Source organism: Nelumbo nucifera, chromosome 5, assembly GCF_055504915.1.
Source record: "Nelumbo nucifera cultivar China Antique chromosome 5, China Antique-T2T, whole genome shotgun sequence".
In the NCBI taxonomy this organism is placed as follows: Eukaryota; Viridiplantae; Streptophyta; class Magnoliopsida; order Proteales; family Nelumbonaceae; genus Nelumbo; species Nelumbo nucifera.
The window spans coordinates 75,358,211-75,385,069 of record NC_142653.1 but is presented as its reverse complement, the minus strand read 5'-3'; the positions used below and the strand labels follow the sequence as shown (position 1 = coordinate 75,385,069).

Sequence of the window (26,859 nt, the reverse complement as noted above, 5' to 3'; positions counted from 1 at the left end):
AAGCAAGGTTCTTATCAAAATATTCCTTAACATTATCTAACCTGAACACTTTCACTCGTACCCCAAACTGTTTTAGAACCATCTGATGAATCTATCGAACCAAGGATGGCACCTTATCACGGGATCTCATCAAGTAAATCCAAGAATATCGAGAAAAATCATCAACAAATAACATAAAGTATCAGTAGCCACCCATAGAGGGAACATGGTATGGTCCCCACACATCAGTATGAAAAACATCAAAAGTAGATGAATATCTTTTATTACTAGCTGTAAAGGAATGTCTACAATGTTTTTCAAGCTAACAACCTTCACACTCTAAGTTGGACAAATTAGCAGACTCAAATAACTTTGGAAATAAAAAACGCAAAGAAGAAAAAGACAAATGTCCCAACTGATTATGCCAAAGCATAATCTGACCCATAGACTCTGACTCAAAATCCCTATTGACATTATGACTCTGATAACTAGGAAACACATCCATAAGGTAAATTCCATTCACCTCACAACTACTCCCAATCGTCCTCTTTGAAACTAGATCCTGCAAAACAAAATGGCTAGGAGAAAACATCACTGAACAATTCAAATTCTTAGTCAAACTACTAACATACAACAAGTTAGTACTCAATTTGGGTACATGGAGAACAGATGGTAGGGGAAATGGTGGAAATATGGATCATATGCTCTGAGGCTCCAGAATCTATAATCCAAGGAGGTCTCTCATTACCTGTAGTAGAAACATAGTTTGTAGTGGCATGTGAACTACCTATATGGGCAAAAGAAGTAGAATGTCGACCACTAGATCCACCTATACCTAGTTGTCCACTTGATAATGGATTAGGCCTGATTGTATCTCGTTGATTAAGTAACTACCCATATCTCTCAAGCTCAGCCCTCACTGCAGTAGCTGCAACAGACTCCAAAGTAGTTGTAATGGAGGTCCAGGTAAGTCACCAATTACTACCATGTTCACATTTCCCTTCTTGTTTTTGATTCTATTCGGCACAACGTGAGGGTGAAGCTTCCAATAGGTATCTCTTGTGTGTTTAGGCTTATTTTTTAGTCTATTCGGCACCAGTAGTCACAGATCAGGTCCTTATCTTCCTTTCTGATTTCATTTCCACTCCTATCTCCACTCTATTTAGGTTTCACAGTACTAACCATAGTCGACTGCTCAAGACCCGAATTCTTCATCATCACATTCCTCTTACTCTCTTCCCCTGATACAAAGGCATATGCCTAAGAAAGAGTAACACTATCCCTGGAAAGGATATGTTAACTTGCAATGTCATACTCGGGATTAAGGCCAGAAAGAAATTCAAAGACTCTATTCTTCTCTAAGAGTTTTTGGTAAGTTAATGCATCCTTACTACTTTTCCAAACCACTGTCTCCAAATGGTCAACCTCTTGCCATAGGGTTTTAAGGGCCAAAAAAATAAACAGCAATAGGTTTATCTTCCTATCTGGTAGCAATAGCCTATTTTCTCCACTGGTTTGCCCTATCAACATTCTCACTCTGTGAATAGGTTTCTACAATCCTATCCCAAATTTCCTTAGCTGTATTAGCCCACAAAAAGTTTTTACTTATATGGGACAGCATAGAATTGCACAGCCAAGTCATTACCATATAATTTTCCTATACCCACCAGGAGTAGTTAGTCTCGGGTTTCACTTCCTCACTAGTGATATACCTCAACTTCCCACAAATACCAATGGCCATCTTTGCAAATTGTGACCATTCTAAATAGTTTGTACCATCTAACTTAATTGTAGTGATGGTCCAACCCCGAAAAGGTCTCCAACACCTCCTCCCCCTTGTCCTATTTCACTCCCCAATTCGTTTTCAGCTCCATGACCTTCCATTATTCCCAAAAAATGGTTAGAAAATCACTTTAAGATGAAAAAATATGAAATAATTTCCTTCAGGCACCACAAACACCCTTCTGATACCCTAGATGCTCCTCCCACAAAAGATTCCTTTTCCGCGGAAGCTAGAGAAGAGAGATAAGAAGCAGTCGCTCCCTCCAAAGGCCTCCAAAGTAGATGGAACTTAAACTGCCCCCTTCCAAAAACTCCAAGAAACCCTAAAAAACTAGAGTGCCACTTCCTAGGTCAAAATTGAAGAGTCCTACAAAAATAAGACTCTCACCCTTTCTCTAGTTCTTCCTGAAATTGGTGGAAAACCTTAGACCAGCTACAAGGCAAAACAAATCCACCAAAAACTGGGCTTACCTGAGGTCTTCGATCAGCCTCTCACCTCACCATGCAATCGGTCGATCTAGGGCTGCATGATGGAGCAGCTCAAGAAACCTTCGGCCTGCTCTGATACCAAGTAAAAGTTGTTGGAAGTTGTTTTAGTGTGATCTTTGTGAAGAAAAGAAGAAGCTGAAAGGTTTTAGCAAGAGAAAGAAGAGAAGAAGAGAAAAAAGTGAGATGTCGCCAAAATTGAATTGATTAGGACACCCTCCCTAATTGATTTATATACTTTACAAAAAGAAATAGAAAATTACAATGGTACCCTTAGTAGGTCGGCTACTTAAAGTAGCTGAACAACCACAATCTAAACTTAACATAAACTAATGGGCCTAAGGCCCAATAACTTTCTAACTAAATAACTTAAATAAAAATAAAACAAAGTTGGGCCAAATAACTTAAAATCGACCCAATCTCAATACAGTCCAATGTGAGTCCACTTACAAATGGACTGGACCCAATCCAGTCCCAATCCAATACAAACCAAATTCAATCCAATCCATTAAAATGTAAATGGACTAGATTGGATCTAATCCAAACCAAATGAAATAAAAAATTATATAAAAATATAGAATATATAAAAAATTACAAAAATATATTAAAATGAAGAAAATCTGAAAATTACAAAAACCTTTTTGGCAGTGAAAAGACACTTGTAAAAGTGCTTTGAAAAAAGTACTTTCATAAAAGTGATTTTGTAAAAGCACTTTAATGAAAGTACTTTCATAAAAGTGCTTTCGTAAAAGTACTTCCATATAAGTGCTTTTATAAAAGTGCTTTCGTAAAAGTGCTATTGTAAAATGCTTTTGTAAAAGTGCTTTCGTAAAAGTGCTTTTGTAAAATGCTTTTGTAAAAGTGCTTTCATAAAAGTTCTTTCATAAAGCACTTTTGTAAAAGTACTTTCATAAAAGTGCTTTCATGAAAGTGCTTTTATAAAAGTATTTTTTATAAAAGTACTGCCATAAAAGTTCTTTTGTAAAAGTGTTTTCATTAAAGTGCTTTCGTGTAAAAGTTCTTTTATAAAAGTGCTTTCGTAAAAGTGTTTTCTTAAAAGTATTTTTGTAAAAGTGCTTTCGTAAAATTACTTTTCATAAAATTACTTTTATAAAGATATTTTTATAAAAGTACTTTCATAAAAGTGATTTTATGCCAACTTTAGTTTTGATTGGCTTCAAATTAGACAAGGGTTTGGCCTCATGATCGGATTATTGGAAATTTGGTTTAAATCCATTTCAGACCAATAAGAATATGGATCAATTTATTTTGGATTAGACCAATCTAATATTTATAATGGGTTGTCTAAATCCGATTTGATAAGGTTTGGATCGAATTGGATCCAATCAAAAACTGATCGATTGACACCCCTAGTCACTCTTAGTAGTCGAATTTTCTTCATCCCCTTCTCTCTCACTCTATCAAGAATCGATTGATCAAGCGTGCAACATCTCCCCTTCTCTCATTCAAACAAACTCCAGCTTGCTAGAACCTCTCTCTCTCTCTCTCTCTCTCTCTCTCTCTCTCTCTCTATATATATATATATATATATATATTTGGAACTGACTGTCTTTCTTGTGAAAACCCCTAGTGGCATTATGGCACCATTGTCGCTGGAAGAGTTGTGGTAAGGTACAATCGCAAATCACTTCTCATTTTCCTTATTCCCTTAAACATGGCTAGTGGTTCATTGTACTAAGTGTGTTGCTGTGCTTGAATAGGATTTAGGCTAGGTTGAAGGTGGATTTTTTTGTGTGCAAAGGTTGAAATTGGATTTATGTATCTATGGTATTAGGAAAGGCAAGGTAATTTGTTCCTATTAGTTTAATTGATTTTTTTGTGTATTTTCATGCTTTAGTTTAATTGGTCTGAGATAGGATTTATTTATTACTACTTTACTTCTCACCTCTGTGAGGGATGCTTAGTATTTGGTTGCCACCATTATTTCCATTAAGAGAGTGCATTAGTTTATGGTTTAGAAATTTGTTGAAGAAAACAAAAGAATGTGGTGATGTAATGTAATTGAAAACTCTCGACTTGAATACCCAAGCTAATTTGACAATTTCAGCCTCCATCTGCACTTTTTTCTTTGTGGCATTATATTTTAGCAGCTCCTGCTTTAGTAGGACTTGATGCCAATCTATTAAGAAGAATCAATGCTTCCCTCTTGAATAGGGGTGGATTCGAGCCGAGCCGAGCCGAAGAGAACGAGGCAAGAGCTCGGCTCGCCAAGGCAGTACAAGGCTCGAGCTCGGTTCGAACTAGAACCTTGAGCTCGAGCTTAACTCGAGTCAAAAACTCATAAGTCATGCTCGAGTTGAGAAAAAATCTTTTATAAAAATAAAAAATATATATAAAAATATTATTTATTTGATATTTAAAAAATTAAGAATTATAATAATTAGTTATTATTATATATAAAAATAAAATAGTTATTGTTATTGTTATTGTTATTATGTAGCTATTTGAGTTCAGCTCACGAGACTCACGAGCCGAGCTATATTAGGCTTGAGCTCGGTTTGATGCTTAGTTGAAACCAAGCCAAGTCGAGCTTGAGTAGATCGTGAAGAGCTCGGCTCGTGGTCACCCCTACTCTTGAACAAGGTCCTATACAAGGAAGCATTCAGATTAATAATCAAAAAGGCATCAATACCTAAGTTAGAGGATCCTAAACATGACATATTATCGTGGGTGTTGAGTGTGAAAATCCCATTGAATCTGGGTGTTACTTCATGGCTATGGGAGGAGCTGCCAACCATCAACTACTTGAATAAGGGAGTGATGGGCCTCCCTAGTTTGAGAAACAAAACAATGACTCCTAATCCAAGACAAAGACATGATTCTATGCACCAAAGGGAGGGAGAGGGAAGGTGTTAGGAACCCCTCTCCCTTCTCCCATGCTTCAATCCCTTCTCCCTCTTTCCGGGTGAAGGAAACCCTTAGAGGAGTAAAAGAATGAGTGACTACACACCCATCCCCTCTTTATCCAAGGATTCGCACAATTAGGGATGGCAACGAGCCGAGCTTTTCATGAGTTGCTCGAGCAAGGCTCGGCTCGGTTTCAACCGAGCTCAACTCGTGAGCCGACTCGAATATATATATATATATATAATAAAAATATTATAATTCTTAATTTTTTAAATATAAAATCAAAATTTTTTTTATATATGATTTTTATTTTTATAAAATATTTTTCTCAAAATCGATCTCAAGCTTATGCATTTTTTACTCGAGCTGAGCTCGAGCTCAAGGTTTTGGCTCAAACCGAGCTCGAGCCTTGTAGAACAGTCTCGAGTTGAGCTCGAGTCTGGTACTATTCGGCTCGGCTCGGCTCAAATCCACCCCTACCCACAATCCTACTTAAGGGGGGAGAAAGGGATTAAGGCATTAGGAGCCCATTCCCAATGGAATTCCCTTCAAATCGGGTTCAAGAAACTAGAATCATAAAAAGAATGCAAGATTTACACAATAAAAAAAAAAACTAATGATGCAAAGAGAAAGATGATTCTTAATCTTTAAATCAAAGAATAAACGAAACTACCCATTAGAATTCTATCAAGACAAATCTGATTTTAAGAGCATATACACTAAAGAAAATAGGTTTCATAAACAAACCACAAGAACACAATACCTAAATGAGAACAAGAGGAGAATCAAGCAAATATTAATATATTGGAAGGCATCTAGATAATTATATAATCATAGGAAAACCGAATTCAGACTTGTCGTCTTCCTTCATTCTCAAACAAAATAAACTACAAAAAAAAAAAAAAAACTATGATAAAGATAATATAACCCATAGAAATTCAGCCTAGACATTTTTATAAGAAAATCATGTGAAGCAATCAAGAACATGCAAAACAAAATCCTAAATAGCTATGTTTTTCCATTCCCAAACAAAATGATCAACTGAGAATCAGCCTAAACACACATTCCTATGCATTAAACACATAAATAAAAGAAAAGAAGTGACTGTAAATTTGGTTAGAGACTACCTTATTTGGGGCTTTTCCTTCAAGTTGTAGGGACTATTGTGAATGACGTGTCTTGTACTCGATTGACAATAGGAGGGACGAAATGGCTACACTGAACTAGTTGAGATGAGGGGGGACTACAAGCTTTGGACAGGACGTTTCCTCCTTCCTCTAACTTTCTTCCTAGCCAAAAATGAGAGTAAAGTTTGTCTTCCTCATATTTCTTCTTCCAACGGAATAAAGAATTGATCCCCTTTCCTTAGGTTTGTTCTTGGTGGAGATGGAGTGTGATGATGTGTGAAAGGGAAAAGACTTCGGTGGTTGGTTGTGAGTGAGAGCGGGAGAGAATGGATATGATCTCATGAGAGTTGGGTTTAGTTTTGGAGTAGATGAGTGTGAGAGGGGAAAGAAAGATAGACGTTAGAGATGGGAGGCCCTTTTTGTCTAGTTGGAAAAGGGGGAGGGAGGTGGAGGAGTTGCTTAAATCATTAATGGAGGAAGGAAGTCGAGAGGAGAGGAGGAAGAAGATGGGTTAGGGCTTCAATGGTGAGAAACGAAGAAGATAGAGGGTTATTCGGCCATGGAGGGAGGAGGGACTATGAGAGAGGATGGTTGTAAGGGAGAAAAATGAGTGTGTGTGTGTGTGTGAGAGAGAGAGAGAGAGAGAGAGAAAGAGAGAAAGAGAGAGAGTTCCTGGTGGTTGGTTGGGAGGGAGAAGAGATGAGTAAGAGGGAGAGAGTCTCAAAGAGAACGAAAAGTCCATCATGGGTTGGTTTAGTTTTGGATTTTAGTCTAGGTTTTTTCTCTTTTTTTCTTTTGATTTTCTTTGATTTTGTTCCCAAAATCAAATGGGAAAGGGTTGGTTCGGTTGGGCTAATTTTCTAGTTTGATTTGGGTTGATTTAGGATGATTTAGGTGAGTTAGAACTAAATGGGGTTTGGTCTAGTTAGGAAAGAATGGAGTGGTTAGGGTTTTTGGGTTTGGTCTAGTTAGGAAAAAATGGAGTGGTTAGGGTTTTTGGGGTTTGGGTCATGTTGTTCTCGAAGGGATAGAAGGTTGGGATGTGTTGATGCTAATCTAAGGGGTGGGAAGGTTGCCACATTTTTCTTTTTCTTTTTTTTTCATTTCGTCACCCTCTTTAACCGAAATTAATGTTAGGGGACAGTCTTCCTTAAAAGGCTCCCCCTTGTCTCCCCCATTTGTGGATAAAATGGGGGAAATTTAAATATAAAGTTTAAATATGAATTTTAAAATGGTTTGACCGAATTTTTTAGAGGGAATGGAGAGAAAGTCAGCTATGGTTTTAGAAATTAGGGATTGGGAGTGTTTTCTAAAGGTGGGGCCGATCCTAGGGTGGAGAGAGAGTGATGGGCTTAGATTACAGGTAAGGTTGAATATAGGGTTATTGGGGGGCCCTAAAGGTGGGGCCGATCTAAAAATGTGAGAGGACCAATGTGCGGGGCGTTTTAGAACGAAATTCAAGGTTTCAAGGGGTGTGATGTGTAGGATTGAAGGGTTGGTATTAAACCTCAAGATTTTAGGGTTCATCTCGATTGATGAGATCACACGAATTGGAATCTTCATAGATGGAGGGGTAAAATAGGGAATTTTGCAATGACATTTTCTAAGGGGGTTATAAGGTGTCTAAAAAGGGTAATGGTGGGTTTTATGGCCTCGAGGGGTGTATCAGAGTGAGAAATCATGATTTAGAGTGTACCGAGTAATGGGGACCGTTGAATTAGAAGGTTTCTTGATGAAGGGGTAAAATGGTCATTTTGGGTGTAGGAAATGGAAGATGGTCAATCAAAGTGTCTAAAACGGTGATTGCGTGGTCTAGATGTATTGGAGGGAGTACTGCAATGCAGATCTTGAATTTGGATAGTTACGGCAATTGAGAGCCCTCAATTTGGAATCTTTATAGATGAGGGGTAAAATGGTCATTTTAAGGTATGAAGTTTAATGGATCAGCAATCAGAAAGTTTTGATGGGGTTTGGAGGTGTCCGACGATGTGTGACGATGGACATCTTAAATTCAAAGAGCACCGGGCAGCGAGAGCAATCCATTCAAAATCTTTTTTAAGTGAAGGATAAAATGACCATTTTAAGGTCTGAAATGTAATGGATCGTTGATCAGGAGGTTTTGATGGGGTTTGGAGATGTCAGATGATGTGTAACAGTGGAAATCTTCAATTTTGAGAGTATCGGGCGACGATGATGGTCCATTTTGGAATCTTTTTATGCGAAGAGTAAAATGGTTATTTTAGGGTATAAAATGTGATGGATCATCGATCAGGAAATTTTTATGGGGTTTGGAGGTGTCGAATAATGCATGATGACGGATAACTTGAATATGGGGCGTATCGGGTAACAAGGATGGTCCATTTGGGATATTTTTAAGCAAAGGGTAAAATGGTCATTTTACGGTCTGAAATATGATGGATCATCGATCAAGAGGTTAATGAGGATTTTGATTAGGTTTAGTGGTGTTGGATGGTGATTTACAACAAAGTTCTCGAATTCGGTCGATAATGATGATTTATCCAGAATCTTTTTAAACGAAGGGTAAAATAGACATTTTGAGATATGAAATTTGACAGATGGTTTATCAGAATGTTGATGAGGATTTTGAAATGGTTTGGATGTCTCAAATAGTGTGTCATGATGGAAACTTTGGGTTTGGATAAATTACGGTTAACGATAGGGCTCGATTTGGAATCTTTTTAATTGAAGGCTAAAACAATCATTTTTAGTTCTAAAATTTGATGGATGATTGATCGAGAGGTTGAGAATGGTTTCGATAAGGTTTGAAAGTCCTAAATGGTGTGTTTTAACGAAGATCTTGGTTTTGGAGAGTTGCGACAAATGAGGATAATCAGTTTGGAATCTTTTTGGATGAGGGGCAAAATGGGTATTTTGAGGTCTAAAACTTGATGGATAGTTGATCAGTAAGCTGATGAATGTTTTGGTAAGGTTTGGGTGTCTTGGAGAGATGTCGTGATGGAAGTCTAAGATTTCAAGAGTAGCGGCTAACGAGAGTGGTCAATTTGGAATCTTCTAGATTGGGGTGAAATGAGCATTTATGGGTCTGAAATTTGGTGGGTGGTCAATCAAGTGGTTAATGAAGATTTTGGGAAGGTTTGAGTATCTCAGGGGAGGTGTTGTGATCGAGATCTAAGATTTTGAAAGTAACAAACAACAAAAGTGATCGACTTAGAATCTTTGGGCGATTAATATCTTGGGAAAATGGAGATTTTTGGATCTTAACTTTGGGCAATTAATATCTTGGGATATTTAGGGTCTAATGGGAATGCTTGATGGTTTTAAAGGTGTTGGAAAGGGAATCTATGTCATGTGTGTTGGTTAATAATGGAATTCAAAGTGGAATCTTGGCTTGATGGATGGGTAAATGAGGGGATTTTAGGTTTAAGCTTGGTAGAGTAGCATGGATTTAAATTACAAGGTTATGAAGAGGGTTTGGTCATGTCAACGATGTGTGGACCATAGGTTTTAAGATTGGTAATTGTCGTAATGTTAGGTGCGTTGAAATGGAATCTCTAATGGATAAATGGAAAAATCAAGGAATTTAGGGTTTAAATTTGGTATGATTGGTTTTAAAAGCTTTTATTTCACGTGATGGGAGCTGATTGTGTGGCGGGTATGATGACATGGCATAACTGTGACCATTAGAAGGGAATCTCATTAATTTAAGAGTGAACTTAGGGTATTTGAGTTAAGATTTGGTTTTCTAGGGTTTTGGCATATTCTATAGAGATTGGTGAGGTATGATTGGGCATTTGGGGTATAAGAAATGGATTAGAGAGGGGACCGAGCAAAAATTGGGTGCTGACATCAAGTAAACAAAAATATTTGCAATTTAGCCAAAAAGATAAGTAAGGAACTAAGTGGGCTAATGTTTCATGTAAGAGAAAACTCCCAAATGAAAAAAGTTCCCCCTCTCATAACCTAAAGGCATGACGGTTTTTTTCCCTTAGACTTGGATGGCTTCAAAGTTATCTCAAGAATATTTTGAGGGCTTTAGGTGACTGGAAAAAACTAGTAGGTTCTCTAACCATCCATCAACAACTAAAGAACCATGAATTGATAACATCTTATCCATAAGAAGATATCCTTCAACTAGGAAAATGTAATAGTATGTAAAATGAAATCCTTGGGTGTTAAACTAAGTCTACCGCTCTCTGCTACAGGTATCTGATAGTTCAGTTAATTTTGATTCTTTTGAGTCCATCTCTGATGCCAAAAGTCGAATAATCACAAGATAGCCTGACAATCAAAATCCTCTATGATAATACCAATAAGATCACACTTGATTATTCCCATTCTGAGTTTTTGGGTCTTGAGATAGAATATATATCACAAGTGGTAATGACAACTACAAGACCTCCAAATTCAAAATTAACCCTTAAAACTAGGTGTTTTTTAGACTGACATTGAACGTAAGGTTTCTCTAATCAAAGAGTGAAATGTAACCCAAGGTTTCCAAAGTGTACCTAGTAGCTCACACATCACATACTACCATTGATCATCAATGGGATTTATATGAGTTCCCTCATTATATCCATGTGTGTCATAGCCATGTGTTTCTTATGTGTATCACGATACATTTCTTAAAATTGTCTCTTTGATACTCTTTTTTTTTTTATAAAGCAAGGTAAACTTTTATAAGAAAATATAATAGTACAACAAGACACCTAGCCAAGATCCAAGCTAAGGAGCACTACAAGAAAACATATTTTTGATATATTTTAATTCCTTCTTACATGTTACAAATTACAATATAAGATTACCTATTGTCTACAATTTGGTATAGAAAGGATGTAAGTGCAAAGCAACTACTCACATTTTCTATAAAAATTATGTATTTTCTATTTTAATATAATGTGGAATGCCATAGGAATTTTTTAACCATAAAGTGGTGAATATATTACTATTGACTAATGATTTAGGGCTACATTCTCTCAACTAGTTTATTTGATTATGTATGGAAATCTAATAGGTTAATTCTACCCTTGAATTCTCAAGCTGAACATGAAGTCATGAACCATCTTGTAACAGTGTTAGTCTTAGTTATCTGGGTCTTGGGAGGAGTGGTTTGGATATGGACATGACCATTATATTATTATTATTACTATTATTATTATTATTTTTATTACTATTATTATTATTTTATTATTATTATTATTATTATTATTATTATTATTATTATATTTTTTTGTATAAAGTGGTTGCTAATTTAAAAAGTGAGCTTTACTTCAATTGACACTCCACCTAACTAAACCTGCTTTAGGTTCCCATTTTCTTAAGAACTTAACCAACTTTACTATTGTCTTTAGATTTTGACGAGTCACCAATAACTTAAAGTTAAAATAGATTCGAAGCATCCTTACGTTAGGGTTGTTCACAGGTCGGGTTGGGTCGGTTTATTGGCGTTTTTTCAACCAACCCAACCTAGTTGGTTTACCTAGAAATGAAACCGAAACCGACCTAGTACTAAGTAAAACCGACCTGATCGGTTTGAATCGGTTTGGGTCGGTTTTGTGAATGATTCTCTCGGTGTGAACAGTAAAGGATTCAAGTCTAAGAAAGCAAAGGTTGGATGCCTGGAAATTAAAAATGATTTGATGGATTAAAACTGATATTTTATATATCAGAAATTTTATATATAATATGTATATTTCTAAAATATATATATATATATATCCACAAATATATATCTGAAATATATTATATATAATATATATCTAAGTCGGTTCGGGTCAGTTCGGTTTCGGTTTTCATATGTGAAAACCGAAATCAAACTGAACCATCGGTTTATGTTTTTTTATAACCCGAAATCGACCGATGCTAAAGAAAAACCGGACAACTCGGATTGGACCGGACCGGGTTGGTCGATTTGGGTCTTGTTATGAACAGCCCTACCTTACATACATGTATAGTTTGAAAAAGTGGCTTAAGTTGTTTTACTAATAGCTTATTGTTATGAACAACGAAGTTTTATGCCTACATTCTGTATAATGGTTTAGTTGAGAACTAATGAGTCAAGTCAATTATGTCAACTTTTTATGAGCTTGAAGTTCACAATAATTAAAGAAGTTTCATTTCGTTATCAATGAGTGGAAGAAGGAATCTTCTAGGTGACAATTAAACTTTTTTATGCAATCATCTATGCCTTACCTTTTTTAATCCCCCCTTTGTTTATATAAAAAGAAAATTTCTTATCAAAAAGATGGAACTAAATAGTCTCCCCATAATAGATTATGAACTCCCAACCACAAGAATAACATTAGGCTTGAAGTCTAATGATCAACAAATCTTCAGTCTCTCTTTTGTTATCAAAAATCCAAGAATTCCTTTCAATACAAGTGAGATGAAATTAGCAATTGGAGATATATTCCAAACAGTAGACCCTTCTTTAGATACTTATCCTTTTTCACTTCTTATCCAAGTATCACAAAATTTATATAAAGAAACAGAGTAACAAAAATATTTTATCCATTTTAGCCTCCTAAAAGTTATTTGTGAGCTTACTTCCTACCTTTGCTTTGGAGTAGTTTACAGAAATATTTTTAGAAAGGTAAAGACATAGAGAACTAGAGAAAGTGTTCTTGGATTAAATTTACAAACTGCATATAAAAGAAGATAGATGTCTGTACCATCTCATTCTCGAAGTAATAAAGTTTGTAGATTGGCATTTCTCTTAGACAAATTTGATTGTGCTTTTGAGATCCTTGAATAACCAAATTAGCCTTGTGATGCATTATGATAATTTATTTGAATATTTTTTATTGAGATGTGTTAAGTCTCTAAATGTCTTCTAGTTAGTGATTTCTCCAGTAATCTTTCATCTTTTAAGTACTCTTTGTTAGAAATAGAGGAAATCAAGCATGGCAAGTAGGAGTTAGATGTATATGCTAAGGTATAGTTACTATGAATTAATACTCTTAAATATTTAAGTCAAGTATAAGAACTATAACACATTTCTTATATTATTTTTACATAATGTAGGGATATAGATGCATTTATAAAATGAGTGATTGAATTTGTCAAATAGGCTATGGTTAATGCATCCCAAGATGGGAAAATCATATGTCCATCTAAACGTTGTGCAAATTGATTTTTAGAACACTGGGTGAGGTAGAAACGCATCTTAGAGCTAAAGGTTTTGTGAAAGATTATATGTGTTGCGAGTTTCATAGTGAAGAACCATTGCCTAATGTGTCTATCTAAGAGCCAAGAGTAGAAGAAGATAGAAGTTTACATTAAGGTATTCATGACATGTTATTTGATACATTTCCAATTAGAAATGGTAATAATGAGGTGATTGATGTAATAGTTGAAGGTAGGAAATGATAATATAAATGCTTAGACATTTTCTAGATTGTTGGAGGTTGCAAATAAGAGAATTATCTAGGATGTAAAGAGTAAACAAAGTTATAATTCATTCTCAAATTATTCTACATAAAGTGCATGAATGGTTGGACTGACAAATCATTTAACTTGTTAATTGAATTACTAAAACCCCAGGCCCAGCACGGCCTGCATAATCATGTTGGGCCGGTCCAAGTTCGTGCCGGGCCGCGGGCAGCACGGCCTGATTTACACACCTCTACAAAACCTCATCAAAGTCCCTCCCTCCCAAGTTTCTATCAAAAGCATGATAAATTATCCTCATATGACTAGCCTCACATGATGCAACAAACACCTATGTGTCATAATGTCCAATATCAACAAACACAACATAAGTAGGGCCTGCATTGAAGACATTGGTCTTGTAAATTCCATAACCAAGAGTCGTAGCAGTACAATCATGCATCAATCTTAATGGCTTCAAAGGAAAATTTCTGAAGTTCCTTCTAAACATCAGCTTGTCTGAAATTAAGCCATATCAGTCTCTTATTGAAGCACTGAAGAACTCCAGAGTCTTCAACTGTCACTATTAACCAATAGTAGTTCATGATCACTCGGTTTGCTTGAAGTAGTGCTGAGACCATATTGAGATAAAATGAGGACCAACAGCATGCTGTAGATTCATATCACGTATTGGGAGGTAAAGTGATCTAGTGGCCCAGCTTTCAAGGAAACCTATGTGATTGGGAGATGGATAGCATGTTGTAGCTTCTCCAAAATCCAAACGTTAAGTAACTACATCATTAGAGGGGCAGGAGGATGGGTGGAGTTGGAAATGGGGAAAAAATAGGATCTTCGTTGCTAGAAACATGATATCCCCCTCCTTCAAGAAATTCTTGGTTCCCTAGTAATCTAATTTGGGGACTAGTGAGTTAGCTTTTTGTTGTGGTCTACTTTGATTGGAAAGTGCTTAACTAGAGATAGACAACAGAGAAGTGGCTTGCAAATTCAAGATCAATGTTGTGGGATTTGTGGGTTGGATATATAAAGTGTTGATCATCTTCTCATCCATTGTCAGATAGCCCAAAGTCTTTGGTTGTATTTCTTAAGGGTGGCTAACCTTTTCTGGGTAATTCCTCAGTTTATGATTGGGTTGCTTTCTGCTTGCTAGTTACAAGGTATGTGCAAAAAAGAGAAGCTTGGGTAAGCCTAAGGTATCAAGAGTAAGAGGTGCAACAAAAAATCATGAAAAGATTTTACCGTCATTTTCTAGTATAATGAACATTCGAAATTCTACAATTTCATAAAAAATTTGCTTCTCTATGGGCTTTAATTACCAAAGGACAATGGGCCTATTTGGAAGGGTTGAGCTGAAGATTTAGCTAAACTGATTCAGTTGCTTTAAAGCATTCCAGATAAGCCATTCAAAAAGGTTGAAGCAGATAGCCCTTCAAATGACTACCTAACAGTTGATTTGGGTTCCTTGGATTTTTCGTCAAACATAACTTATATGTGGGGCCCACATCAAAAAGCCAGAAGCCACTGCACTACATCCCTCCCAAATGGGCACAAATTATAGAAAATTGATTATCAAAGAGGACTCACACAAAGTAATAAAGCAACTACAAGTGAACCTAGAAGGAGTGTGACAGTTGCTTCCAATTGGAGAAGGCAACTAGAAAAAACTTGTGAGCTTCTTTTACATGGCTCCAAGGTCTACCAATACACTTGCTAACTCCTTGGCCCATGGAGTTAACAATCATGATTTGATTTGGGGAGAATACCCTCTGGGATTAAAGTGTGCATGTATATAGATGAACTCTTTATGAAGTTATGTGCAAGGCATGGTTTGAACCTGTTGTACATATATACTAACTATATTGTCTGTATTTTCTTTTTTATATACCCCTTTTCATCAATTCATCAATGATTCAATCAAAAAGAAAGAAAAAAACATTTCTTTTATTCTTCGTAAGCAATGAATTAACAAAAATAGTTTAAAAAATATTACACAAACTAGAGGTTTTTTTCTAGATTTAATAACAATATCTTGTTTTGCTACAAATATATGTTTTATTTAATTCCATATAATCATATTTTGACTAAAAAAACCTAGTACCACCATACTTAATGGCAATATCTATCCAATATTAGACAATGGCACACATTCATTCTCCTACTGGAATTATATAATGAATTGAGCCCTTAGAGACCTCTTCAATAAAAGGCCATGTATTCAGGGTGGACCTTTACCTCTAAATTCTTTCCTCACATCTATGACCAACAAAAGGCAAAGGAGCAAACAATCCTTGGGTGGTTAAGTTCTACTTTTTGGCTCTAACATTTCTTTGAGAAAGGTCCAAAAATTTAATATCCTAGATTGAAAATAAAAAATACCTCCTTACACATATCAGATATCCTTGAATATGTACATCTTTTTTCCTATATAAATGTAAATTATGTTTGCATTTCTAGTGGAACCGACACCAATGATGAACTGTAGAGGGTGCACCAATATTGCAATCCCCATATACATCATTGCAAAACTGGGCCAAAGTAGCCCATCCTTGAAGCTACCCAATGGAAATCATGAGTATGCTAACAACTAGTCAGGTTAGGAAATTATTGAACCAAAGCCGATCGGAAATACTAGAAAACTGACCAACAAGTCAAGTTGGGTTGAGTTGGCCGGTCATTGGTTTGATGAACAACCTTATCTGAAATTAATCATTGTTATTTTTGTATTGTAAAAAATTATTAAAAGTAGTACATAAAATATACATAATTATTAATTATTTTAAAAGTTAAGATATACAACAATTGTATACTCTTATGTGTTTCTATTGTTTAACTTTTGCTTAACAAAAGCTCGTGCATCACATGAGTCCCCACTAGTACCACATAAATAAGCAGTTGTAGTGAGCAATAGGAAGCAGCACTGCATTACTGTCGTGAGGATCTACCTAACCTATTTCCTCATATTTTATTTATTTTTCCCAAGATGTCCAGAACAACCTTATATCGTTTATCCTATTTCAATAATTTGCAAGGGTAATATAGTCATTCAAAAATATCAAAATAACAAGAGAATTAAAGTAGAGAAAAAATAAAAATGTGTGTGGGCCTTGCAAGATAACGGCCATTGTCACCACCAAATTGGAATTAATCTGAGGCTTTGTTTGTCTTCTTGGAAATAGGGCAAATAAGTTAGTGAGTTTCACGAAAAATAAATAAATGTATGTTCATTTTCTGGTATTGGCGGGTCTCACGAGAACGAACGATTTTTGAATGGTTCATTTTTTTGGAAAATTAATACTTTCTTTATATTTGGATAAATTGTGTGTTGATATGCACTAAAAATTGCTAATGCTTGCTGTGACAATATTAACACTTTAGTAATATCATTTTTGGGAGGATAAATCATATTTTTACTAGGGAATAAAAGAACATTGGTAAGTTCTCTTATCCGACAAGTATTTCCCAAAAAATACTTGCCTAGATAAATGCATTTACCTGGATAAGTCATTTATCAAGACACGAATGAGTCCTTAGTGTGCTTAATAGTTAACAATCTAAAGGGATTCTTCAAAATTTGGACCAGTTAATCTAAACCGTTGAATTGGTATTAGAATAACACGTGATATTAATCTCATGATTAATATCAACATCTACAATTGACTATTGAGTTGAGCCCTACATTCAATTGAGATAGTCCCATAAAAAGAACCCCACCAATTGTCACCACCGGATAGGAATAAATCTAGTGTGCATGATAGTTAATTTGAATCAGTAAATCTAAACCATTGGATTGGCATCAGAACCTCCTAGTGGTTTGGGTATGTTATATAGACTAGCAAGTGAGCACATTCTTTACAAGTGGCAATTTTTTATAATGATGATGTCAATAAATAATATGTTTCCAAAATTTTCTACATTTTTATATTTCTATGTCTATAAAAATTATTCTTATTTATCACTTATTTTTGTTTAATATGATGAATATACGATATTAGAGATGTGTGTAAATGCTTTACATATATGTTTTGTATTTTTTATACTTTTGTGCATTTTCACATTTTTTTATTATTATTTAATTATGACATCAAGGGTTGACACATTTGATGGTAGAATTGTTGACTCACCACCAAAGAAGAAAACAACTCCATTTTTTGGTTGGTTTAAATTTGGTTATCATCAATAAAAATAATTATTTTTATGACATATTTTTCTTTAATATAATTAATTTGGGATTCATTAAAAGAATGGAAGTTGATGACGTACGATCTGCGCCAAGCCCCTGTTGGCTGTGATAGCTCGAATGAAGTCAAATGAGGTCGGTAGGCCAGTTCTACAAGAGGAGAACACATCAAAGAAACTAGGGGGATGACCCTGGAAAGGCACTCCGAAAATCAGGCTAGTACCAAGCTGGCGAAGTGAGCAAGAGCTAGAGAATAGGGAATCATAATAAAAATCTAGTGTGCAAATATGTACACGTACCTTTTGAGGGTGTAGGATTATATAGGCATCGAGGCATGGTGTGATGTGTCCAACATGTTTGGAGATGATAAGGTCCATCTTGCTATTGTTTACGAAGCACACCTCCATAAAAGGAACTAGACTTATCGCTATTATGTGGGTGGCATATCACCATGTGTTCCAAAGATGCTAAGTTATGCAAACAGATAAGGGAAGACATGTCGCATAGGTCAAATCTCTCGATGTCGATTGATTCCTCAAGTCACCAGTTGCCCAGGTCAGAGAGGCAGGTCAGTGGTCAAAGCAGCTAGGGACTAGGCCTTAGAGATCTCGCAAGTCGATATGCCAGACTGCCATTAAGCAAGGTCAAAGTTATCCAAGACAACATAAGCCAATCAGTTCGGGCAAGGTGGCACCACGTGTGATGCCAAGGTGTCATAAAATGGTTCCTTCATGCCATGTGGTTTCTTGTATTTGAAGGGTTAAATTACCCCTCATCAATTTCCCCCATTCCTGAGCTTGAGGTGTACAACTCAGGCGAAGGGAGTAGCTCAGTTAGGAACGATTTTAGGTCGACGCTCCAATATCAAATTCTCATATGGTCGTGGATTCAAACCGGTTTGATTCACCATGTTGGAATCATTTGATAAGTTGTGGCGAGTACACATGGACATGACATGAAATTAGGTTCCATGGACACCAAAACCGTGCTAAATTGATTTTTGGGCCTCAAAAGATGAACCGATGCACCTTTTGTAGCCGTCAAATCGAATTGATCATGATCGTTGATGAGCCGAGTCTCCCATCTATAAATAATGGATCCTAGGGGGTCCATTTCTCATTTGTCTTTTACAAGAGCTGCTTTATAAGGAGGTCGGAGAGTTCGAAGCATAACCAAGGTAAATTGCCTCCTCTCCAACTCGGTAGGAAGATCATCCGGTACCTCATGGCAGTAAACGTCTAGCATCACCAGTTCGTCATTTACATCTCCCCCCCCCTTTTTACAAGAACTAACTTGAGATCTTCTTTCAGGTCAACACCCAGGGGTGACTAGAGATGGCTAAGGCGAAACTCAAGGCTCTGAAGAACAAGCTAGTGCAAGAGAGGGCAAAAAAGGTTGAGCTATCGAAGAAGCTGGCTGAGTCTGAAAAGAATGTCTCCATACTAGTAAATGACCTGGAGCAAAAGGAGGGTGAGCTTTTTGAGTAGAGGTCCAAATTCGCTAACGAGATGTGGGCCGCCAAGGTGAGGGGCAACAAGAAGTATCTCGCTTCAAATTGGTGCCAAAAGGACAAGGACAAGTATGCCTCTACCGCCTTCTGTCAAGCCTTTAAGCTGTGCTGCTAGCTCGTCACCTCTTTCTTCCTGAAGTGTGATTTGGAAAAGGTGAAGAGCTTGACCATCATTAAGGAGATGGTGAAGCGGGCCAACGAGGAGTCGGATTCCAAGGAGGAAGAGGACAACAACATAGAGGATGGGTATGGCAGTGACAGAGAGGAGATGGAGACCAGAGGCAATGACTTGCTTCCCATTAACAGTTGAACTCCTTGCGTCTTTTCTTGGTTCTTTGTATATATGAACTTGATGTATTGTAGGCCTTTGAGCTTAGCTTTGCTCCTTTTTCTTTTTCTTTTTTTTTGATGATGTACTTTTTTTCTGAGTAATGAAAAGAACTATTGTTCAATGTCGTGTCAATCTCTTGTATGCCCCCTTTTTCTTCTATGTAATAAAATGGTTTAGCTTGATCAATGAGGTCATCATTGGACCGGAGTGCTCAAAAGCATTATATAAATCAAGGTGCATAAAGCGGGTTGGTTAGACCAAGGTCACATAAGCAGGGGTAATATAAACAAAGCCCAACCTCCTAAGTTTGATGAGTGAAATAAATTGCAAATCATCGATAAGCATGAAACTTTTAGATGTAATACTTCCTTAGGTTCTCAGTGTTCCACGTACGGGGACTGACCTTCCCTCCAGAATTGAGAACTCGTATGTGTCGAGTCCTAATACCTTAGTCACTCGATAGGGACCCTCCCAGTTCAGATCAATCTTTCTAGTGCCTAGCTTGGGGACAATGCCTTTTCAGAGTGCTAGGTCGCCAACTCGGAAGCAGTGCTTTTTTACTCTAGTGTTGTGGTTGCGAGCTACCCTTTGCTAGTAAGTTGTAGTTCAGATTTGTGCATGGTCCCATATTTCCTCTATCAAGTTTAGGTTGGTCCGTAGCTCATCATTGTTATCATCCTCGTTGTAGGTCTCGGACCATAAGATCAACACCTTGATTTAGTAGGGATGACCACTTCAATGCCAAACACAAGGTTGAAGGGTGTTTCTCCGATCATTATTCTACTCATGGTCTGGTATGCCCATAGCACACTGGGGAGCTCTTCAACCCATTGTTCCTTGGCTCATACGAGCTGAGCTTTCAGACCCTGTAAGATGACTTTATTTATCACATCGGCTTGCCCATTAGCCTAGGAATAAACAATTGAGGTGAAATTCTGCTTGATCCCCAGCTCAACGCACCTGTCCTGAAACCTGGTATCTTTAAACTACTTGTCATTGTCCAATATCAATATATGAGGAAGTCTGAATTGGCATACAATGTTCTTCCAAAAGAAGCATTAGACATTGTGAGTTGTAATAGTTGCTAGCAGCTCGACTTTCACCCATTTGGTGAAGTAATCCACTATGATGACAAGATTTGCATTGTCCCATTGCCAATAGGAAGGGTCCAAGAATGTCGATTCCTTACTGAGCAAAATGGCCATGGGCTAACGAGGTACTACGGGTTAGAGTCTGGCTAATGGGGTATGTTGGCATGACATTGGCACTGGTCACACCACTAGACCAACCGAACTACGCCGTCCTTCGTTGAAGGCCAATAGTAGCCTTGTGAAAGAGCCTTTTGGGCAAGCACTGTGCCCCCAGGTGCTCACCACATATCCCTTCATGAATCTCCCTGAGCACGTATTCCACCTCAGTATGTCAAAAGCATTGAAGATAAGGGAGAGTGAATGATTTCCAATACATCTGCTCATTGTTCATGACGTAACAAGTAGATTTTCATTTGATCTTTTGAGCTTCATTTTGATCTATAGGTAGGGTCCTATGACACAGATATTTCATGAGTGAGTCCATCCAGCTCGGCTCTTCCACCTGGTGCGACCTTTTCCTTTGCCACCTTCTCTATACTAGGTCACGGTAGGTCATCAATATGCATCGTTCTCCATATGTTGCCTATACAGTTGAAGACTTTGAAAGCACGTTGGCTTGGGCATTCTCGAACCTCAGGATTTAATGGATGGAAAACGAGTTGAACTATTGTATGAATTCTTACACTTTTTCTATATACTTGATCATCATTGATTCTCGAGCTTCGTAATATTCGTTTGCATGTTTAACATCGAGCTGGGAGTCACTATAGGCCTCAATGTTCTTTGTGTTAATCTCCTTAGCAAGGAATAAACTGGTAATTAGCACTTCATACTTGGCTCCGTTGTTCAATGCTTGAAATTCAAACCTAAGCACATACTCAAGCTTTATCTCATTAAGTCCTAGTAGGATCAGTCCAGTTCCACTCCCCCCTTTAGTTGGAAGAACCATCTACATGGAGGATCCAAGTCTCTTCTTTCGATTTAGATGAAGGTTCCACATTAGTGGACGCCTCCGATCTTGCTAGTGGTTCGTTTGGGTCTGAGACCAATGAGCTGAACATACATTCCAAAATGAAATCGGCTAAGACCTAGAATCGGATGTCGTGTACTCGTATTCGTTGAGCTCAATGGCCCACTTGGTTAGTCTCCTTGGCACAACGGGTTTCTTCAAAAGTTGGCAAAGAGACTGATTAGTGAGTACCTGGTCTCGGATTTCAAGCTAATGTTATCAATGCAAAGGCAAGCTTCTTGATGATTGGGTACCTAGTCTCGATTACATGTAAGACCCTACTTACATAGTAAGTAGGTCATTACACTTTGTCAACAATCCAGACCAATACCGAGCTAATGACTTTGTCACTAGTAGATAAGTATATAAGGAGTTCATCTCTGGGCTTATTGTTTGAGCTCATCAAATGCGAGCTAATACTCCTCGGTCCACTAGATTCCTTGGCCTTTTTTATGGCTTGGAAAAGGGTAGGCACTGCCTTACCGATCTAGACATGAAGTAACCGAGGATGACAACTTGACTAGTGAGTCTTTGCACTTCCTTAATGGACCTTGAAAGTGGCATATCTAGGACAGCATGGATCTTCTTGGGGTTGGCTTTGATTCCACGGTAGGTTACCATGTAACTAAGGAACTTATCCATCATGACACCGAACACATTTATTTGGGTTGACCTTTAATTTGTATTTTCTTAAAACATTAAAGACCCCGGTCAGGTCGGCAATATGGGAGTTAGAAAACCTACTTTTTGCAACCACATTATCAACATAAACTTATATTTTATTGCCTATTAAATTATGAAAAATTTTATCAACGAGCCGCTAGTAGGTTGCCCCAGCATTATTAAGGCCAAAGGGCATAGCCTTGTAATAATAATGGCCAGTCTCAATTACAAATGCGGTCTTTTCTTGGTCTAAGGGATCCATCTGGATCTAGTTGTAGCTTGAATAGGCATCCATGAACGTAGTTCAAACCCCAATGTGGCATCTACTAGTCAGTCTATTTTGGGAAGTGGGAAACTATCTTTTGGTCAAACTCTATTCAGATCGGTGTAATCAATACACATGCACCATCTTTTGTTTGCCTTTTTAACTAGTACCACGCTGGCTATCTAATCTAGGTACTCTACTTATTGTATAAGGTTGGCATTAATGAGCTCTTAACCTCCTCATCAATGGTCCTTCATTAATTTGGGGAAAAGTTCCATTTCATTTGTTTCATAAGTTTAACATTGGGATTAACATTTAGTCTATGGGTTATCATAGAAGGGTCTATGCCAAACATTCGACAATCGATCAAGCAAAAACATCAGAATTTAATTTTAAAAATCTTACTAGTTCAATGTGGAGAGGTTCCTAGAGGAGCTACTCAATTTGGACTTTTTTTCAAGTTCGGTCTCAAAAAGAGGAACCAATATTGCATCTTCTATGGGCTGTCCTTGATTGTCATCAGGCTCTTCAAGCGGATCGAGGTTGAGGTCAATCACTAGCGATTGCTTTCCTTTGTTCTTAAATTCCGCCACATAGCATTTCCTTGATTCGAACTGGTCACCTTGAATTACCCCAATCCCTTCCTCAATTGGGAACTTTATGGCGAGGTAGTATGTTGATACAATGGCTTGAAGGACATGTAAAATAAGGCAGCCCAATATCACATTGTAGGGAGAAGGTGTGTCTACAACTAGAAAATCATGCTTCAATGTCCTCCTATTCAGTGTGGTTCCCATTGTTATCGACAAGTTTATCTTCCTAACAGGGTGAACAATGTCTCTACTGAAACTGACTAAAGGGACATCAATAGGGACAAGGTGTTTCTGGCCCAGGTTCATTTTACCAAAGGCTTCAACAAAGATAATATTAATCGAACTACCACTATCAATTAAAATTCTTTTTACCTTGTAGTTGGTGATAACCATCTTCACTACCAAGGCATCATCATGAGGAAGAAAGACACGTCATAGATTGTCCTTACCGAATGAGATCACGTCCTCAGTCCTTGACCTCTTTGGAGGTAGGTTGTCATCCTCAAATTGCTACTCCCGTGCTGACACCTTTCCGGTTGACAAGCTGTAACCAACCACCATGGACCTGTTAGTGATCAATGCGATCACCCCAATGAGAACTTCCTCCTCGAGTTCCTTGTATTGATTCCTCGGTGATTTGGCAGGTCGTTGTCCTTTTTGACAAACTGCTTCAGATAACCACATCGAATCAGTTCCTCAATCTTGTCCTTGAGGTTGCGGTAGTACTTGGTGTCATGTCCTCTAGCTTGGTGAAAGTGGCAGTACTAGTCTTGGTTCCTATTCGTTAGGTTGCCTTTTATGCGTAGTGGCTACTTCAGGTAGTCCATCTTTGTATACATCAGGATTCCCCCCGTGTTCAGTGGTGTATAATTATGGCACTTTACCAGGGGAGTCCAAGAGCGCCTGTCGGGTGAACTGGATCGTCTGGACAACCTGTTATCTCATCGAGAAAGCCAGGAACATGCTTGCCTTTGAAGCCCTATGCAACAATATGAGGGCCTGGAAGTTTTTGACATGGTCGACTGGGTTGGTAGTTTCATCATAGGTTTTCAGGTTTGACACCTTGAAGTCCTTAGGGCATGGTTCCGCGAGGATATCAACCAACAAAGGCAAGGCTCGAGTAAGACTTAGAGTACTGGAGGTGTCAGATTTGCTAGCTTCATGATCCTTGGTTGGGCTCATTCGAGGATCTTCTTTGGGTCCGAGCTGACTTTTGATAGGTTCACATTGGGGACATCCCCTACCTCTATCCCACCGAAAGCCCCTTGTAGAGTGCAAGTTGGTAGACCTTTAGGAAGAGGTTGCTTTGCTTCCCTCTCCCTCAGGGACACACAAAGGGTCTTGCTACTCCAATGTGCGAGTTGGGGTGAGGTCTTTTTGGGTGTTGCAAGGCGATGGTTGTTGATTATCTAGACAAGTAGGCTACTGAGTTTGATTCCGAGGAGGTTGTACCCATGCCGGTACCTCAGGCTGAGGTTGTCCCAATGTGGCATGCATTATTCCCAAGACTACATGTGAAGGTCCATGTTCCTGACCAGACACACTAGGTCTTGGAATTGCTATTTGTTTACTTCCACTAGTACCATTGAGGGCTTGATATTTTAGAGTCGCCCCCTAGAGGAGGATCCACCAATTTGAGCTTCATTGTCCTTTAGAGAAGACGTAATGGAAGCAAGAGAAAGAAAGAGTGTGGGAATGGCTTTTTTCGTTCGGGTTCCCATGTATGATCTACATTGAGTCTTTGTTGGCTATGACAGCTTGGACAAAGTCAGATGAGGTCAGCAGGCCAGTTTTGCAAGAGGAGAACATGTCAGAGAGCTCAGGGGGATGACTCGGGCAAGGTACTCTGATGGTCAAGTTAGTACCGAGCTGGTGAAGTGAGTGAGAGCTAGTTAATAGGGAATTAGAACAAAAAGCTAGTGTGAATATGTATGCATACCTTTTGAGGGTGTGGGGTCACCCTTATATAGGCATTGAGGCACAATGTGACATGTTCGACATGCTCAGAGATGATAGGGTCCATCTACCCGTTGTTTATGAAACATGCCTCCACTACGTCACGCTGACCCTTACCTGGTTCCCTGTAAAATGAAAGGAATTGAATTATCGCTACTAGGTAGGTGATGTGTTGTTGAACGTTTTAGAGGAGCTAAGTGATGCGAGCGGATAAAAGACATGTCACATAGGTTAGAGATCCTTAGGTTGGTTGATTCTTCATGCCATCGATTGCCTAGGTCAAAGAGGAATTGAATTATCCAACGCGGCATAAGCCGATTTGTTTGGGCAAGGGCAGCGCCACATGTGATGTCGAGGTGTCATAAAATGATTCCTACTTGTGATTATTCAAATTATAATACCCGTAATGATTCAAATAGCCATAAGTTTTTGGGTTGATGATTCGATCATCCGATTCGAATGAATGGCTCGTTCTGACAACAAAAATTACAGGCAAAAAGTTGAGTGTGTGAGGTCCATTAGGCAGTATCATACATATTACGTCATTCGAGCATGTGACTCATATGATTCGGAAACGAAACCATTTTGGTCACCGGTTTTCGGTTAATGGTTCGACCATCTGGTTCAAACGGATGGCCTGTTCTGACAATAAAAAATTATGGAACTGTTATAGCCACTGGTTTTTGGGTCAACGGTTCGACCGACTAGTTCGAACGGATGACCCATTCTGGCAACAAAAATTACAGGCAAAAAATTGAGTGTGTGAGGCCCATTAAGCAGTATCATATGTGTTATGTCATTCAAGCATGTGACTCATACGACTCGAAAACGAAACCATTCTGATCACCGATTTTTGGGTTGACAGTTCGACCATCCGGTTTAAATGGACAACCCGTTCTGACAACAAAAATTAAAAAAAAAATAAAAAACGACCAAAAACCAATGAATGGGTTGACAGTTTGATCGCTCGGGTCAATGGGTCATTGACCAATTAAACAGTTTTTGGCCAGGGACCGGGATTGGGGTAAAACGGAACCGGCTGCCTGGACGGTTCTCAGGCCAAAATGTCCGTTCATCCGGGTCAACAACGGTTCGAAAACCATGACTTTTATGCTTTTGGATTTTCACTATTCAAAGGTTTCTTCTACTGTGGGCTTTATTGGAGCGTGTGCGGTATATTCCTTTTTTTATTTTTTACTTTTTTTTTTTTGTGTTTGGTCTTCTTCTTCAAGACCCTCCAAAATGGTCTAGGGTTTACCACCATTTTATTTTTTCCCTTTTATTTTTTTTTTATATTTTCATGTGCAATGTTTTTTTATTTTCTTACAAGACGATATGCTTTGTGTCTTTCTTTGATTGCATGTATGTTTAGCTTCGCCTCAAAGCGGAATTTTAGACTCAGTTTTCTGATTTTTTCCTTGGTTTTTCCAGTTTGGTGGATTTACCACTAATTTTTTTTTCTGTGTTTATAAGGTCACTTTGGATTTATCTTTCAAGGTTTTGGAATACCTTGAAATGTCCAACCTTCCCATGACTATGATTACAAAGTTATTTTGTCTAATTTTTGACAGAAAAAACACCTAAAAACGGAACCATTGTGGCCATCGGTTTCTAGGTCGATGGTTCAACCGTCTGGTTCGAACAGATGACCCGTTCT

The 26,859-nt window shown here is 37.9% G+C and overlaps 1 long non-coding RNA gene across 2 annotated transcripts in view; it reads right to left on the bottom strand.

Annotated features, from left to right (window-relative positions):
• The window catches only part of LOC148791905 (uncharacterized), a 52,657-nt gene extending 45,530 nt beyond the window's left edge, over positions 1–7,127 (bottom strand). The window contains exon 1 of one of the 2 annotated variants that reach the window (XR_016076368.1): positions 6,243–7,127. This is a non-coding gene — a long non-coding RNA (uncharacterized LOC148791905). The remainder of the gene's footprint in view (positions 1–6,242) is intronic. The other variant, XR_016076369.1, reaches the window with a different exon arrangement.
• Positions 7,128–26,859: the final 19,732 nt, after the last annotated feature.